The 19,682-nt window shown below is 37.6% G+C and overlaps 1 long non-coding RNA gene and 1 pseudogene across 1 annotated transcript; both read left to right on the top strand.

The window, feature by feature from the left end:
- Positions 1 to 364: 364 nt before the first annotated feature.
- LOC150015170 (uncharacterized) lies at positions 365 to 15,240 on the top strand. Its single transcript, XR_016509968.1, has 2 exons — positions 365 to 441; positions 14,869 to 15,240. It is a non-coding gene; the product is annotated as an uncharacterized LOC150015170 (long non-coding RNA).
- A 1,063-nt stretch (positions 15,241 to 16,303) lies between these two features.
- LOC150015171 (uncharacterized) lies at positions 16,304 to 19,101 on the top strand (annotated as a pseudogene).
- Positions 19,102 to 19,682: the final 581 nt, after the last annotated feature.

Raw genomic sequence — 19,682 nt, forward strand, 5'->3', positions numbered from 1 at the left:
ATTATGTTAACTTTTATTATAAATGTTGACACTTTAGTACCCGTGCAACAGCAATCCCCAGAGCTCCATGTTGCTGAGGAGCCGGGACACTCAATTCCCAGGGAAGCCAAGCAGCTGTAACCCGGGGATAGGATGGCATCAGCCTCAGAAATGTGCGATTCTTGCCCTGGCCAGTGTGGCTCAGTTGGATGGGTGTCATCCTGCAAACAGAGGGGTCATGGGTTCAATTCCTGGTCAGGGCACATGCTTGGGTTGCAGGTTTGGTCCCTGGTCCAGTGCCTGCGGGAGGCAGCCGATCCGTGTTTCTCTTTCATATTAATGTTCCTCTCCTCTTTCTCCCTTCCACCCGCCTCTCCCTAGAATCAATAAAAGAAAGAAATGTGTGATCCTTTCCTCCATGCATAACTGTTTCATTTCAAAGGAGACCACAAAGGAACTGAGGTAAGTAGAGGAGATGGCTTTTGAATTAGTGGACCCTGTCTGGTTGACAGGGGTAGAAGAAAAAAGGATAAGGTCTTCGGTGGTCCACCTGAGACCAAGCTGGGATTTAGAGCCTTATCAGTTATAAACCTGGTGACATCTCCAGCCCTCTGTTTATATAAGTTGACATTACCAGAATGTATCTTTCTGAATGAAGGATGGAAATTTTGTGCCAGGAGCCTTGAAAAACTGTCAAAAGCCAAAAATGAATAGTGTGGTTCCTGCATCCTCCCAGAGTCTTCCAATGGTTTTGAGCCCCTCTAGGGGAAGCAAATTAAGGCCAGAAACTGAGGAATTATTTTTACAAATTACTTCGTGAGATTTAGGGTCTAAGAAGTACTAATTTGGGCCCTGGTGACAAAGTACAGCGCAGAGGGCCAGTCTCTCATGCAGTCTGAAATATACTTCTGCGCAGCCTTGTCACCAATGCAGAAGGGCTCTTCCCAACATAGGCATATTCTCATAAAGAACACCAGTGACCGACACAGGGTCAAGATAACTTGACTAGGAGCATACAGCAACAGAGCATGTGTGGGATTGTTCCTGTCATAATGAGGGAGCATGGGTAGAGGGAGATGTTTGTTAAATTGAAGATGATTGTCAAACATTACGTAAGCAGTGGTATTAAAAGTCTAATTGGGACAGTATCAAATTTATGTATTAATTTTTGAAAAACTGAAATATTTACAACGGCACGTCATTTCATCCAAGATGGCAATAGATCTTCCCTTTTGTTTGTATTTCATCTTGCATTTCCCAAGGATATTTTTATAGTTTTGTTCATATATGTTCTGCACCTTTCCTATAAATTCATACCAAATTATTTTCTAGTATTTGTCCTCCTAATGAAATATTCTTTCCACTTCGTTTTCTAGGTACTTTTGACTGAACAGAGAGAGACTGGTTATTTCTGTAGTTTATATAGTCTTCATCCAACACACCAAATCTCTTATTTTTTTTCCCCACAGGAGTCTCTTAAGTTATCTTGAAACATACACAAACACACACACACACACACACTCGTGTATCACCAGCATCAGGAACTTTATCTCTTTTTTCCATTCATACTAGTGATTTTATTTTCATTTGCTAGACTCACCAATACAAGTGATCACAGTGATGCTTGTCTAGTTCCTGGTTTTAAGTGAAACATTTAATTTTTGAAGAAAATGTTTGTTAGTGGGCTTTTCTTTATTTTTTAAGTAATTTCCTGCTGTTCCTGTTGTGCTTCAAGCCTTCCTTGGCGTTGGTTGCTTGATCTTTGATGTCTTTTCACCACCCACTGATAATGGTTGGGTTATTTTCCCTTTAAATTTTTAATACAATCAATATGTAGCTCGACTTCTTGCCCTGGAACCTCCCTTTCATTCCTATAATACAGCCTGTTTTGTCATCGTATATTACCCTTTTGATGCATTTCTCCATTATATCCTTTAATATATTATGTGAAGATTTGGCATTTATAGCCATAGGTGAAATTGGCCTGCACATTTAATTGTTATTGTTGACTTCCTTCTTTGGCTTTGGTATTTGAAGTATTCTGCCTTCATAAAATTAACTCAGGAACTTTCCATCTTTTTCTAAGACCCACAATAGTTTAAATGATATTGAAATTGTCTATTGTTTAATGGTTAGATTAAAAATTCAACAGTGAATCCATCTGTCTGCTGTCTTTTTCAATAGGAAATCATTTATCAGTTCTGCAATCTCTTCTGTAATAATTGGTCTATTCAAGTTTTTACTAATTCTGAGCCATTTGTGATAATGTATATTTTGCTAGGGAAGTATTCAATTTTTCTATGTTTTATTAGTTTAATGTACTCTCCAGAATTGCCTTTAGTATTTTCTAAGAATTATTTTCATCTCTTTCCTTCTTTTAATTGTTAATTTTGTCTAATTTTGATTTCATTTTATCTTCCTAATCAGACTTACATGGTATTTATCGGTATTTATCGTTCTTTCTAAAGAATCAGCCTTTGAATGTATTATTATTTTCTGCTATCTATTTTAATAATTTCAGCTTTCTGCAGTATTCCTTCTTCAAAGTTTCTTTGTGTGTTTTTGTTGTTGTTGTTGTTCTTACTGGATTAATTAAGATAAGTACTTACTTCCTTTATTTTCACCTTTCTGCTTCCATAATTAAGGGCAACACATTTTCCTGTGAGTTGTTTTTGCTGTCGCCCATTGTTTCAGTATAAAGTGTTTGTTTTTCCAATGCCTCTAGGTATTTCCATATTTCCTCCTGCTACGGTTGGAATGCTTGTGTCCTAACCCACTCAAATTCATGTGTTGAAATCCTAAGCCCCAGAGGTGATGGTATTAGGATATGGAGCATTTGGGAGGTACTTAGGTTGTGAGGTAAAACTCTCATGACTGGAACTAGCGACTTTATAAAAGAAGATCCAGAAAGATCCCTACCTCCTTCCACTAGACAAGAACACAGTGAGAAGGTGTCTGCTGTGAACCAGGAAGAAGACCCTCACCAGAGGTGACCATATTAGGATCTTGGACTTCTAGCCTCCAGAACCGTGAGAAATAAATTTCTGTTGTTTCTGTGATATTTTGTTATGACAGTCCCAAAGGACTAAGACACTTCCATAATTTCCTATTTCATACAAGATATATGTCAATGTCAGTTTCTTAATTTCCAATTAACTTAATTGGATTCTGCTGAGAGAATACATAACCTGTTAGCTCTCTACTTCTTTGTATTGGTTAGTGATTTCTTTCTGGCCAAGAACATAATTCAGTTATGTGAAAGTCTTCTATTCAAGAAATAAAATATTACTTACTATTCAAGGAATACTATATTAATATATTAATATAAGTCAAGTTTATTGATTATATTATCCTTTTCCTTTATTTCCTTCCTATAGCTTTTTTAAGGGGATTATTAAATTATTTCAATTCTGAGAGATATACTGAAAAATCTAATACAATTATATTTTTATTTTTGTTATGTTCTTTCGTTGTCTTTTTTTTTTCATTGAAACAACATTGTCCCCTTCTTATCCTAAAAGTTTTGTTTGTGCATTTAGTTACTTACTTTGTTTTCTGAAAACAGTGCATTTAACCAATTCACAATACTTGTTCTTATCCTGTTTAGTGCATTTAAACTTCTAGTCCATATTGTTTGCTATTAATCTTGTCCCTCTTGATGTCCTTCCATGCATTTCCTTTGTTTTGTTCTGTTTTTTGGTTTTTGGGGTTTTGTTTTTTTTTTGGTTCTTTTATTTTCAAATCTCTTTTACTACTATATTTTAAATATATATTTTGCAATGAGCATAAATCTGTTTTTTAAAAACTAAATTTAACAATATTTTTAATAAAAAGAATTTTTAGTTAAATCGTGTTTTGTGTCATGCCTAATATACTTAACTTTATTCTTTCTATCTTATTTTTTATTTATTTACCATACTGTGTTGTTTCCCCCTTTACTTTTCTTTAACACTTAACCATCTAATCAAGTTTCATTTAGTCCTCTTTTCCCTTGTTTATTTGCAAAGTCTACTGGATATTTTTTATTATATTCCCTTCCCTTGTTCTTATAATCAATATTATTACTAGACTATTACATAAAAGCAAGATATTACTTTACTTACAAAGATCCTGTATTTCCCTCTTCTTTCACTTGAATAAGTCTTTTAACATACTTTCCTTTTTCAGCATTCTTTCTCTCCTACTCTTCTGTTCTACTTTTCTCTTCATCTTTTTCCATCTTGAGGTTTCTATTCTGGTCTATATCTTACTTAGTTAAAGCCTTTTCTTGTAGATTTTTCTCTGAAAAAAAAATACATAAATAGTATACTCTTTCTTGTATATTTTCAAATATCTTTTATGCTGAGAAGTTAATGGTATCTTGTCCAAGTACTGAATAATTTGGTTGTGATCCATTCTGCAAGTAATCTATGGATGCCAGTTCATTCTTCTTTCTAGCTTTCATTGTTGCAAGTAAGTCTAATGAAGTCTGATACATTTTCCTTTGCAATTTGTTCATAACTGCTTGGAACTTGTGGGATTTTTCCTCATATCCTTGTCATTTAGGAATTTTATCAGACTTAGGTCTTAAAATAGGAAATTTTTTTTCTGATTTTATAAATTATTGCCTGACTTCCATTTGTTCCTTCTTTTCCTTTTGAATTTCATAAAATTAAGTTCCTTTGAGGTCACTTTATTTTTTCTTCATGCATTGAGATATTGCTTAGCACTTGATTTTTCAGAACACTGATTCAGGTTTCAGCAGACTATCCTCTCCTTCAATTCTACTCCTGAACCTTTTACTTTGGAAGCCATGTTTTCAATTTCAGAAATAGTTTTTTATGCTGGTCTTACGTCTTAACTCAAGATGTCACTGTCTCCTCCAGCAGCACTCTGTCAGTGGTCTGTTTGTTCTGATGACTGCTTTTGTCTTAGCTATTGGATAGGTTATTTTCCTGTATCAACTCATTGGAGCGCAAAAGCTAAATGACAGGCATCTCACAGACCATAAAAGATGAAGTTATCTCTACCTATAGAGGCTTAATTTACAGCAGAGGCTACCAGACCCCGTTGCTGTTCTGAAGGAGAACTCTTTGCTCTGAGGTCTCCTTGTACTCTTAAAGCCTGAGGAACAGAGAGATCCAGTCTTTCTTCACAGCTCTTTCTTCAGGATGTGAGTATAAGAGGATCAGAACCAACATTGTCTTCTGTCTGAAAATTCATAATTCATAGATCTCTGACCTCCCAGCATTTCCCAGTATCCACTGCTTTTAGTCCTCACTAGTTCCATGATGATGTTCTTTGCCCATCCTATAAGGGAAAAGCATCAAACTAATTTCCCTCTGATAGAGCCTCAACAGAGCCTGAAACCCCACTTCTACCCAGCGGCCCATGGAAGCCAGCAGCCATGAGGCTTTTGAGAGGCAGACAGCCTGGAGCTGAGGATTAAAGAAAAGGGAGCTGTGTTCAGTCACCATATGACCAGAGCCTCCCTTAAGCCTGTGTTTTTCTATAACTCAAATGAACTTTTCTTTAAATTTCTCACTTCATCAGATAATAAAGATTTAATCTCAGTCAGTTCAAGTTCATCCCTTATTTTCCCTGGAACTGGATCATGATTCTGGATTTCCTACAAGGTGCTGAGGTGTTAGGACAGGAGAAGTGAGCATCTGATCTGATAGATCTGATAGTGTCTGCTTCAGTTCTTATTACATGTATTAACACCTGTTTTCAGGTGTCTGAGCCCAGAAAGTCCATGCTTCAAAGCTCAGTTAGGGCTTGTCTGGAAGACTAGTGTCTGCCTAGAATATAACTGAATGACAAACTGAGAGTTTCCTGGTAAAAAAGAAAGCTTAAGGCAGAAAAAAAAAAAAAAGTCAGACATACAAGCTTATTCCAATAACCATGCCCCTGTGCCAGAATTTGAGTACAGCTTGATATCTTTTATGTAAAGATATTATTTATTTATTTTTAGAGAGGGGGGAAGGGAGGAAGAAAGAGAGGGAGAGAAACATGGCTGCAAAGAGAAACATCTATGGGTTGCCTCTCATAGAGCTCCCACTGACCAATGACCAAACCTGCAACCCAGGCATGCACTCTGACCGGGAATCATGTGCCCAACGAACAGAGCCACACTGGTCAGGGCCACTCGATATCTTTTGCTCACATTGTCCTCCAGCCCAGCTCTCAGGTTCAAGTCCTGGGAAGGTGAAGGCTCAAGGAAAACCAAAACCTGTTTTACTGAAACTTGGGAGATTTTGAAAGTACAAAACAGTAATATTGGGGACCTTCATTAAAAACGGGTTTAATTTTTAAGTTGTTGCTGTTTTTTTATTTTCCTAATTACAGCTGGACCCTTATTTTAGGACAGTAACTTATCACAGGCATCAGCAATGACAATTAACTAGGGAGAAGTGGCACCAGAGGCAGCAACAGATGCTTATTTTCTGGAAGCTCAAGCAAAGGTGAAGGAAAAGGCAAATGCTCTATGATAACTGGGCCTCCTAAGTGCTCAGGAAACTCTCCACCAGTCCCATTTCTCTCCTTGAAATAACTGAGGAACGTGTTAAATTGAACTCAAAGTACGTCATGAGAAGGTAGGGAAAGAACCCAGAAAAGATGGGGAAAGAAAGAAGGAATACTAATTGTTGCTGTCACAATACTGACGGTCTCCATTTTAACCCATAGCTGTTAAAGTCTAAGGAAACACAATTTTATAGTCAAATTTTATCGGAGAAGGACACTAAGTCACAGAACCATTTGCCAGAGTCACATAAGACGTCAAAGACTGGTTCAAGGACTAACGTCTAGTTCATCTAGCTTATAACACATAATACCATCCCACTTTAACTTAGGGGAGTAATAATTCAAAGTAAATCATCCACAAAGCACATAAAAAAATTAAAATCCTCAAATATTTGTCCTACCGATTATGGCTCTATGATTTTACAATTGGATTTGAGAGGCTACAAACATGTCAGAACCTCAAGCAAAGAGAATGGTCTTCAATCCTGTGCAACGTTCCCATACTGGAGTGATATGTTTTGAAGAAGGAACATGGCTCTTTTTATCCAATTCAATCCCATTTCTTTACTCTGCCAAGAATACGGCTTAAGGCCCTGGCTGGTGAGGCTAAGTGGATTGAGTGCTGACCTGCAAACCGAAAGGGCACTGCTTTGATGCTCAGTGAGGGCTCAGGCCTGGGTTGTGAGCCAGTATCACATACTGATGTTTTTCTCCCTCTCTTGCTTCCTTCCTTCCTCTCTCTAAAAATAAATAAAATCTTAAAATTGCATTAAAAAAAAAGTAAGAATGTGGCATAAGGTCATTTGCTCCTTCCAATGACAGATATCTTCCTTTTTATAATTACAGTTTGCACATCTGGTTATTTTAAGAGAGACTACAGTAGTCCCTCTCTATATCAAGGTTCACTTATCGCGGCCTCACTGTATCACGGAATTTTTAAAAATATTATATTTAATTATTTATCACAGATTTTTTGCTATACTGCGGGATTTTGCGGTACTGTATACGTATCTTGTTAAAGTTACGTAGGTTTAAGTGTGTAGAATATATTTAAGATTCTTACTTCATGGGAGGGTCTAGAACTTAATACCCGCCATAAGTAAGGGAATACTATATAACAATTCTGGTTGATAGTAATGGCAAATCAATGTTTTAATAACAGAATTTCAGTGTATCAAGTTTATCTCCAGAAAAATTGTAAGCAATTAAACCTAAATAATCCAGAGAGATGAGCCTGGTAGATTATTATGGTAAGAGAGCTAATTTAGTTATTTTTATATCGACCTTTCAGTAAGTAAAATGCACTGTACTAAGTACTTCATTATATGTTATTCCCATCTCATATGAAGAAACTGACATTTTAAAGGAATTAAATAACTTCCCAAGTGTTACAAAACTAGAAATAGACAAAGTAGGACTTATATCGAAGTTTGTCTAAATGTAGGTCTTTTCTGATTCCTAAGCTCCCATTGTTACTGCTCCATTCTACTGCCTCATTAAAAAAGAGAGGTTACTATATTTCATCCTATTTGTGTTTCCTCAGGAAAACCCATTACATTTGCCAAGCAAAAGACACAAAATAAAACTTGCAAATTTTGGCCACTCTCAGATTTTGAGAAGAGTAATTTCCTTAGACGTACAAGGAATAAAAATCTGACTCACGAGAAATAACTATATCAAATGTATTTCTGTATTGCCTCTGGCCCTGCCCTTTTGCCTTAAGTCACTGCCAACACTAATAAACACCACAATATTCTCAGAATATAGAGGATAACTATTGAAATTAATCTAAGTATACAAATATTTTTAAAACATTTTTAATACTAGAAAGAGCATGTATTTTTAAAGGCTCTTTGATTGATTTTCCTTAAAGTATCATATAATAATCCAAATAATGATTTGTGTTTTCTACTCTTTCCATATAACTCACTGACAAAACAAAATTGATTAGCATTTCAGATGCTCATTTTTATCTAAATATTCAAGAATAAAATTTAGAACAGGGGAGAAAGAAAAAAGAGTCAAATATGTGACAAAAATTAATAATTTAATTAATAAACCATTCCTCATTTTGTGGCCACTTGCCCATAATTTCAATAAGAACATTGCCTTGCATGTAAGGAATAACCAATAAATGTTTGTTGAACAAACAAATGAATGAAATCTTGATTATAACAAATTGAAATCAGTAAATTAACAGCATCTATAGGCATGGTGAAAAATTGTGGGGCTCTTTTTGCCTGCTCAGACTCCATTCATCCTATTCCAGTGATATAATACCTATTTTGGTGCATTTCTATCTTTCATTTGTATAACATGTTTGTACAAATTTCCATTTGTATAACCTTGGTCTCCATAAAACCAACAGATAAGCATGAAGAGTAAACTGACCAACCAGAAATTCACCCAAGACTTTGAATCTTGAGAACCCAGGACACTTGGGATTCATTTCTTCTAGTAAAGCTACATTGACCAGGTAGTTAAGTAGTCCATGTTGTCTGGAACCTTAATTACCCTAGTTCTTGTCTAAATTGAGAGTGAAATTTTACCTTACTGTGGATTTTGTTAATTCACCAGTATAAATGTAAGATTTTTTTTTGTTTAAATTAGCCAGAATTCTACTACTTAAAACTAAAGAACACAATCCTGCAGCTTCCACTTAGGATGTACAAGGTAGTAAAGATGATCACACTAAACCTTAAAAAGGATGTAAAAATGAAGTTAATCTACAAAATCATAACTTTCCTGGAGCACCTCAGAGAGCTGAGAACATAAGGCAACTGAGTAACCTGAATTCCAACAAGAGAGAGATCAGCTCCTTCAAGGAGTAAAGGAAAAGAGGAAACTTTTGACCCGCGCCAGAGTAGAGGAGAAAAGCTAGTGGCCATCATACAAATAAGTGAGGGGGAAAAAAGCTAAAATTAAAAATAAATAAATAAAGACATATGTGGGCTGATGCATCAGTTTAGCATAGTTGAACATCGCCCAAATGAGAGGAGATTGCACTCACTCTCAAGCTTTTTCCCACAGGCCTCCACAGGATACTCAAAGAAAGACTGGGGACAGGGTAAGAGATTTCAGAGAGCCACCTCACTAATGCAGATATGAGGAATAAATGGGCAGCTATTCGGAATGTTAGGCCTCACTTGCTTCTCGGTTTTCTTCTTTCTTATGAAGAAAAAGCCATAAATTACTGTGGGGAGGAGTAGCAAACTCTCTTGCCTACAGGGTACAGGCAAAGATATGTTGTATTTAAAGGAGTAGAACTTGCTGGAGGAGTGGCACAAAAATATCTTAGAGTTTAAATCTTACAAATCAGTGTTCTGCTGCCACTCAACAAAGGCAAGAAACTCATGCACAAGCCCAACCCCAGATACAAGATAAAGTTTGGTGCCACTGGAAAGATGGGTAGTTGTATTGGGAAAGCTTTGCCTCCACAACTTAACTATATAGGCCTGCCAGGAATGAGGCTGGAGTATGACAACGGAGAATTCCCCTGCAACAGCACTCTATTTTTGAGGGAGGGGCAAGATAGTGGGAAGAGACCAAAAGCTCAAGAAGGAGCAAAAACAATGGAGAAACCCTCCAGCTGCCATTCTAAGCACAAAGAGTAGTTAGTAGTAGTCCACATGCTAACAGAATTAGAAACCAGTGGTGCACTAAAGGCAACAAAAGCAAAACAAACACAAACCCAGCTCAACTCTTTATTATATTGACTCAGCTCCACACTAATGGTCAGACAGAAGAAAAGGGCTTCCCAGGTCCAGGAATAAGTACAATTTACCTTAATTTCTGCTGTTGTGTACATGATGGTCAGAAGTTGATAAAAAATTACAAGACTAAAAAGCAACAAAAAGCAACTCACTGAAAGGGGATAAAACAATCAACAGAAATAGGCTCGGAGATGCCCCAGATGATGCAACTAACAGACAGAATCTTTAAAATAATTATAATTAATGGATTAAAAGGTCAAATGTAAAAGTTGTAGAACATGCAAAATCTGATGAAGAATTTCAGCAGAAAAATAGATCAAGAACCTCATTTACATTAGTGAAGATATTATTCAATATATTGCCAAAAAGACTATGAACTCTAACTAAAACAACATTTAACAATTTGACAGTTAAGCAACCGTCAGTCTCCCAAACTTGCAATAGAAAAAAATGAGCAGTGAAATCTGGGTACAGGCTGTTCAGAAGGATTATTTTAAGTATTGAAAGTGGATATGAAAGAAAGACATCACAATCATCAAATTGCGCTGGTTTTCAATGCGTTTTTTGTTGCAAACTTTATAAAGTGATAGATCAGAAATAGCAATATTAATAGTGATATTAATGTCAATATCATTTAGTAGCTCAGAAAGAGATTGGCTGAAGGTAGTAAGGAGGGGATGCTATTGTTCATACTGAGATGAATAGAAAATATTCAGCACCACATTAGTTTTTATTTTATTATCAAATTTATTATTACAGTATTCCCTCACTTATCACAGGTATTACGTTCCAGATCCCCGCGAAGTAGGAAACTTACATTTATTGTATACTCTTAAACCTATGTAACTTTAACAACATATGTATAGAGTACCGCAAAACATCCCACGATATTGGGAAAAATCCACGATAAATCATTAAATATATTTTTTAAAATCCCGCCATACAATGAGGCCACGATAAGTGAACCACGATATAACGAGGGACTACTGTATTTTAATTTTAAAAGTTTTCTGTCAAGTGATTGAGGTCTTCTGTGGGGAGGAAGCTACTAAAGGGATTTTCAAACAATGAAAAAATTTAGATTAGTTACCTACTTTTTACAGTGAAGAGACTGATATGTAGAAATGGTGATTATTGTCAGTTTCTAATCAGTGTAGATTCTAGACTAGATGGTGTGGACCAGTTTGTCATTTCAAATATTAAGACTTACTTCTGGAGAGGATCAGAGCTCCTCCCAAACATAATCATATTCTGCTGTATAAGTTTTATTATCCTGTCCTATGCTATTCTATCCTATCATATCATATTATGCTGTATAAGCCAAGGCTGATAGAAACACAGAAGTTAGGCAACTGAGCCTGATTCAGATTAATAAAGAATAAGCTTGCAAGGAGACTAGAAGTCTCATGAAAAGGGATGGAAATACAACTGCAGACACCTCATTGTCTTACAAACTGGAATGTCTGCCTGCAGAGGCATGAAAGCAGCTGGGACAAGTGTGCTGTTGGTTGACTTGAGTGAAATACAACCTTCTCTTATCTACTTGTAACTGAGCCAAAAGAACTTTCTCTTGCTCCTTGTGAGGTTGATTTTGTCATTCCTTTAAAATTTTGTTCTGTTTTAACCAACTCATATTCTTTTGCTCACTGTCTGAAATTAAACATGTTCATGACTTATCATAGGTTTATATTTGCATACAAAGTATGTCAATCAAGAACACATCTCACTGAGACAGAAGTCAGGTGGCTGCTGGCACATATGCTGGAGCTCCCCAAGAGAGGTTTTGCTCCTTGTTCCTTCCCAACTCCTTTCCTGCTTCTCCTCTCCACCTCCCACGTGGTGGGGAAGGATGAAAGCAAGAGCCCAAGGGAGTTTTATGAAGCCCCATCTTGGATGTCTTGGATAAAGTACAGATTGCTTGTTACCCTGCAAATTAAGAAATTCCTGGTTCAACTCAGGAATACATTATCAATTGTAGAATCCCTGGGGGCAGCTGGTTGACTGATATCAATGCTTGATTCCTCACTAAAGTATTGGGGTTTATAGTCATAGCTGATGCAAAATTTTAACTTTTTACTGCCTACTTTCTATACAATTTCTTTTTTCTAATTGAACAAAACATTTAATCCTCAAATGTTATGACATCTAGTAAGGAGCTAAAGGGAAAAGAAAAGTCATCCAAGATTAACACATGTAAGGGAAACCAGCGTTGAAACAGTGGCAAGATGAAAGAAAGGTTTTTAACTTTCATGTATAAGCATTTTTAAGTATACCCATTTCAAAGCAAGATTAGACATTTATGCTCTGTCTGTTGTCCACGTGGCCTGTGCATTCCAGCAACACAGTATTGATAAGTACAGTCTGGAGGGCAGACTGGTCTATCTTAATGTGTCCCCAAGTCTCTAAAGTGTCTTAAAGGGTCTCTGAAGATGGCACTGGTAACTGCGTAACTTCTCACAATAGTTCTATGATGGGAGTATTATTTCCAGCTCAATTTTATGGATGAAAAAATGGAGGCTCAAGATAAAATAACATGTTTAAGGCCACAGATTTAGAATGTAGCAGCTAGCACTTCAATCCTCATTTCTAATCTATTTCACAATACTTTCTCAGCTGCACCAAGCCCAAAACTTGACAATCATTGAAGTCCTTCTCCTCATTCAGACTTCTCATACAATCAGTCAGCGAGTCCTATTATTTTTATCTCTATAATAGTTTTCCATTTGTTCTTACTTCTCTATTACTATTGTCTCTCACCTATATCATGGCCTTTCACTTCTAGCCACCATTACTTTAATTCTAATAGTCTTGCCTCTAATTTTGTCCCATTTCCAATCCATCCATGCTATTGTCTGAGTGATTTTGTTTTAATAATACAAATAGAGCCCTGCTTATTCCCTACTTAAAAGTCATTATTTGCTCTCCATAGCTTTCAAAGTAGGTTCAGACAGTTAGTGTGATATACTCTTAGTTTGAAATAAAATAATCTTAGAAATCTTCCCCCTTATTAGCTCTTCTGTTCTTGTCCAATCCCAGCACCAGCTCCTCTATGCTCAGCTGTGCAGCTCCCATGTGAGACAGGGTCATATCTCTTATCATCGTCCAACCAGTTCTGGTCATGGATTTACCAAGGATTCTTTATCTTCTTAATTAATTATTCAAAATTTTACTTTTGAAGCACAAAGGCTTTATCAACTATATTTAGGGAGCCATAGATATTTATATTCTTATGTTTCTTCACAAACAGATTTTTTAAAAGATTTTATTTATTTATTTTTAGAGATAGGGGAAGGGAGGAGTAAGAGAGGGAGAGAAACATCAATGTGTGAGAGAAACATCAATCAGTCGCCGCTAGAATGTCTCCAGCCAAGGACCTGGCCAGCAACTCAGACAACCGGAATCCAACCAGCAACCCTCTGGCCTGCTGGACAATGCCCAGTCCACTGAGCCACACCAGTCAGGGTTTCACAAACATATTTATATTCCTATATGTTTTTCACAAGCAACAATGAAATATAAGTAGATACCTTTTCCTGCATCTCTGTAAATATACCTGCTTTGAGTGCCTGGGAGTCCTATTTACTCTTTCTGCAGTGAAGTAGGTAGTAGGTATTTAGATCATTCCGTCTTTTGGTAGGAAAACACATCTAAAACAAATGCTATATAAAAAGGTTTCTCTTACTCCCTAGATGTCATTTATTTCCCTGTGTGGAATTATTCGATTTCAAACAATGGCTACAAGACTTGATATGGTCAAAATATTTCCTACTTTATAGAGCCATCCTCCCTGTCCTTTTGATGTCTTGCAGAGACCAATGAAGTGGAGTGGAAATGGTGATGCCAACTCTAAGCAGAAGCTTTAAAAGCCTTCATGTGGTTCCATAACCCCAACAATGTCTAGACCAGCAGTTCTCAACCTGTGGGTCACGACCCTTTCACAGAGGTCACCTAAGACCATCGGAAAACACATATATAATTACATATTGTTTTTGTGATTAATCACTATGCTCTAGTTATGGTTGGGGGTCACCACAACATGAGGACTGTATTAAAGGGTTGTGGCATTAGGAAGGTTGAGAACCACTGGTCTAGACAGACTTCTTTTTCAGCCTGGACTCAAGATATGAGGATGTTGTCCAGAATTTTAGTCATTCAGCTAATGTAATGAGAATAAAAAAGAGTTCGTTGAAGCAAGGCACCAAGTTTTTGGATTGTTTGTAACTCCAGCATATCTAGCAAAAGGGGACTGATACAACCGGGGCTCTAATATTTTCAGAGCCCCATGCAGATTATTGATACATTTTCAACCATAATCACATAAGCATCTTTGGTTGGTTTCTATGCACCATAGTGGACTATTAGCACATATCTTCAAAATTCAAAGTGGAGACTCTTCCCAAAAGTTTCAGTTTTGCAAGGGATCTTAATGTCATTTGGCTTGATTCCCTATATAGCACCTGAATTTTCTATGTGACATCCTTGACAACTCTAGTAGTAAGTAACTCTCCTTTCTAAGGCAGCCTATATCACTTGTGACAACTTTCCACGTTAGAATATTCTCTATTACATTTAGTGGAGTTTGTTCTTCCTGAACTTTGTATAACGAGTGGTTTTAGTTCTACTCTGTGAACATGTGCTTCTCTCTCCTCTCCCCTTTTCTGCTTTCCTCTAGGCTACTTGTTTCTGAAGCATCCAAATGTTTGTCATAGCTCATGGTTTAAATTCCTCATCACTGACACACAAAGAAGGCCATGTGAAGAAACGGGGAAGGCGGCCATCTACAAGCCTAGAAGAGGGGCCTCAGAAGTAACCAACTATGTGACACTTTGATCTCAGACTTCTAGCATCTAACATTGTGAGAAGATAAATTTCTGTTGTTTGAGCCAAAAACTAATTAATTAACTAAATTCCTCATCACTGTAGTGGTTGCTGTCATCTGAAAGCATGATAGTTTTCATTATCCCTCGTAATGTATGTTCATAGAATGACTACAGTAATCAAAGCAGATTTTGATATGTGTGCAGAATAAAGAGAGGCTACCATCTCCCTTTGTCTGGACTCTGCATTTCTATTAATTTGAACTAAAATCATATTAACTTTTTTTCCAGCTACATTACATTATGGGAAAAGAGTATTTTAAATAAAATTTAAGTTTAGAAAAACAAGATAGAAAAAAACAAAAGTTGTAAATATAAATACTGGGTATGAATGAGAATTTTTGCATTCTATCAAAATGATTTCAATGGTGTTAGCTAATTTTCAGGACTCCTTGCTTTGATTTCTCTGTCTAAATAATCTTCATCAATGTGTTCTTCTTAAAGAGATATACGCTCTCAGATCTAACTAAGAATCATCTAGTTTTTGTAACATTCCTAAATTTCCCTACACATTTACTTTTTTGTTTGTTTACTTATGCACTTTTGGATATTTCTAATACACCACTAACCATACTTTATCATAGTTATTTCATTATTATCTCTATAAGTATCACCATAAGGATAGTGTTAAATTTAAATTTGTATTTCCTGCATTTTGCAACTATATGCTTATAGCTATGTGCACATGTGCTTGCTATATTCCACAGAGTGCACCTTCACCAGAACCCAAATTGGCAGGAACCTTGATCCTAGACTTCTAGTCTCCAGACTTTGATAAAATACATTTCTGTTGTTTAAGCCACCCAGTCTATGGTATTTTGTTATGGCAACTTGAGCAGACTAACACACCTAGGTAGAAGGCAAATGGTAGCAACAAGGGCCAAAAGTGTGCTTTATAAGGCAAGCAGACAGTATTAGAAAACTACAGCACTACTGAAGAACTCCAGAGCCAGGAGAGACCACTGGGAGAACACAAAAACATAGAATTTTGGAAGAAGACTTCTGGAGGGAGAACCATGGGAGTGTCAATAATAATATTAAACATTTACAGAATGCTTAATACATGCCAGATGTTTACATGATAGCAGTGTGAAATTTGTAGTCATAATACAGATGAGCAGCAGTATAACAACTTTTATTTCTTTGTAAATAAACTGAACTTGCTCATGACCACAGTGTCCTATTTACGCTCAGAGAAAGCACTTAATCTTGCCACTTCCAGAATTATAACACATTGGTTCCCTGACCTGTGAAATGAAAGCTATTATGCTGAGGAAGGCCAAATAGAGGCTACTAGAATTCCTTCTATGCTGAAGAATAGTAAACCAAAGGCAGTACCAGATACTTGGAGGGATTGCAGAGATTATTGCCAGCATGAAGGAGTTAAAGGATGCAGGGTGGTAATTCTCTCCACATCCCCACTCAAGTTGCTTATTTGGCCTGTGACGAGACAACTGGATCTTGAAGCATGACAGTGGATTATTGTACATTTAACCAGATGGTGATTCCAAATGCGGCCACTGTGCCAGATGTGGTTTCATTGCTTGAGCAAATTAACACATCTCCTGGTACCTGACATGAAACTATTGATCAAGCAAATGTCTTTTTCTCCATCCCTGTCAATAAGGCCAGCCAGAAGTTGTTGGTTTTCAGCTGTGAAGGCTAGGAATACACTTTCACTGTCTCACCTCAGCGGTATATCAACTCTCCAGCCCCAAGTCGTAATTCAGTTTACAGGGATCTTCATTGCCCTTTCTCTCCACGTGATGTCATGTGGGCCCATTACAGTGGTGACTTTTTGCTGGTTAGACCTAATGAACAAGAAGTAGCAACTACTCTAGACTTCTTGGTAAGATACTTTTGTGCAAGAAAGTAGGAAATAAACCCATCAAAAATTCAGGGACCTTCTCCCTCAGTGAAATTTCTAGAGGTTCATTGTTGTGGGACATGTCAAGATATCCCTTCTAAGGCAAAACGAAAGTTGTTGCATCTAGTTGCTACCACTATCAAAAAAGTCACATGCCTAGTAGGCATCTTTAAATTTTGGAAGCAGCATAGCTCTCAACTGGGTGTGTTACTCTAGCCCATTCACTGAGTAACCCGAAAAGCTTGCTGAATTTGAGAGGGGCCCAGAACAGAAGAGACTATAACAGGTCCAGGTGGCTACACAAGATGTTCTGTCATTTGGGCCATATGATTTTGCAGATCAAGTGCTGTTTAAAGTGTTAGTGACAGATGAGGATGCTATTTGGAATCATTGGCAGGTAGGTCCCTATAAGTGAATCACAGCAGAGCCCCATAAAATTTTAGAGTAAAGCCCTGCCATCTTCCACAGATAGCTACTCTCCTCTTGAGGAATATTTCTGGGTCTGTTACTGGGCTTTAGTAGAGACTGAATATTTTACCATGGACCATTAAGTTACCATGCAACCTGACTTGCCCATTATGAACTGAGTGTAGAAGAATAGTAAACCAAAGGCAGTACCAGATACTTGGAGGGATTGCAGAGATTATTGCCAGCATGAAGGAGTTAAAGGATACAGAGTGGTAATTCCCTCTACATCCCCAGTCAAGTTGCCTATTTGGCCTGTGAAGAGACAACTGGACCATAAAAAAACCCATAAAAAGCACAGCAGCACTTTATAATGAAATGGGAATAGTATATGTGTGATCGGGCCCAGGTAGACCCTGCAGGCACAAGTTATGTGAAGAACTAACCCAGCCCTGACTGGTGTGGCTTCAGTTGGCTGGGCATAATCCCACAAAGCAAAAGGTCACAGGTTTGATTTTCAGTCAGGGCACATGCCTGGGTTGCAGGCCTGGGCCCCAGCATCGTGCAAGAGGCAACTGACTGATGTTTCTCTCCCTTTCTTTCTCCCTCCCTTCCTCTCTCTCTAAAAATAAATAAATAAAAATTTTAAATAAAAAAATAAAAAGAAGTAACCCAAATACCCATGATCCTTACTTCTGCTACATTCACTTCTCTCCCCAAGACTGTACCTATTGCCTCATGGGGAGCTCCCTATTATTTTGTTTGTAGATCTTTCTCCACAGTTTCTAGGGACCATCTGCAAGTGGACAGCTGTAGCACTACAAACCCATTTTTGGGACATCCCTGAAGGACAGCGCCAAAGGAAAATTCTCCCAGTGAGCAGAACTTTAGATAGTGCACCTGGTTATTCACTTGGCTTAGGAGAAGTGACCAGACATTAGATTTATATACTAATTCATGGGTTCTGGCCAGTGGTTTGACAGGTCAGAGATATGGAAAATTGGTAACAGGGAAACTCGGGGAAGAAGTATGTACATAGACCTCTCTGAATGGGCAAAAAATTAAAATATTTATTTGTGTCCTGCATGAATGCTCACCACAGGATGACCTCAGCAGAGGAAGATTTTAATAATCAAGTGAGTAGGATGACTCGCTCTATAGCTATCACTCAGCCTCCTTCCCCAGCCACCCCTGTCATCACCCAATGGGCTCTTGGACAAAGTGGCCATGGTGGCAGGGATGATGGTTATGCGTGGGCTCAGCAACATGGATTTCCACTCATTAAGTCTCACCTAAATACAACTACTGCTGAATGTCTAATCTATCAGCAGCAAAGACTAACACTGAGCTCCCAATATGGCAACATTCACCGGGTGATCAGCCAGCTAGCTACCTGGTGCCAGGTTGATTACATCAGACCACTTCCATCACGGAAAGAGCAGCATTTTGTTCTTACTGGAATAAACATTCTGGGTACAGACTTGCCTGCCTTGCACTCAACACTTCTGCCAAAACTACCATCAGCTTGTTATTCCGCATAGTGTTGCTTCTGATCAAGGAACTCACTTCACATCAAAAGAAGAGTAGCAATGGGCCCATGCTTATGGAATTCACTGGTTTTATCAGGACCCCCAACCCCCACTGAAGCAATGGATTTGACAGAACAGTGGGATGGCCTTTGAAAATTCTAACTGGTGCCAATACCTTATAGGGCTGGGGCAAGATTCTCTATAAGGCTGTATATGCTCTGAATTAGCATCAACTATATGGTACTGTTTCTTTTACAGCTAAAATTCATAGTAAAGGATAAAGGGGGCTGAATGTATGGAGACAGAAGATGAACTGACTTTGGGTGGTGGGCACACAATGCAATATACAGACCATGTACCATAGAATTATACACTAGAAACCTATATGACCCTATTAACCAATGTTACCCCAATAAACTTAATAAAATAAAAACAATTACACATCCATACATCAAGATCTGGAAATGGGAATGGTACCACTCACTATTACCCTAGCCACAATTTTTGCTTCCTGTTCCCATGACCTTATGCTCTGCTGGCCTACAGTCTTAATTCCAAAGGGAGGAATGCTTCCACAAGGAGACACAACAATGATCCCATTGAACTGGACGTTAAAACCGCTGCTTGACTTTTGTGCAGGCCACTTCGGACTCATCATGCCTCTAAATCCACAGGCAAAGAAGGGAGTTACTATGCAGCCTGAAGTGATTGATCCTGACTACCAAGGGGGACGTGAACTGCTACTTCACATTGGAGGTAAGGAAGAGTATGTCTGTAACATAACAGACACCTCAGGATGTCTTTTAGT

The sequence above is a fragment of the Furipterus horrens genome, unplaced genomic scaffold, assembly GCF_987537825.1.
Source record: "Furipterus horrens unplaced genomic scaffold, mFurHor1.1.pri manual_scaffold_3, whole genome shotgun sequence".
In the NCBI taxonomy this organism is placed as follows: Eukaryota; Metazoa; Chordata; class Mammalia; order Chiroptera; family Furipteridae; genus Furipterus; species Furipterus horrens.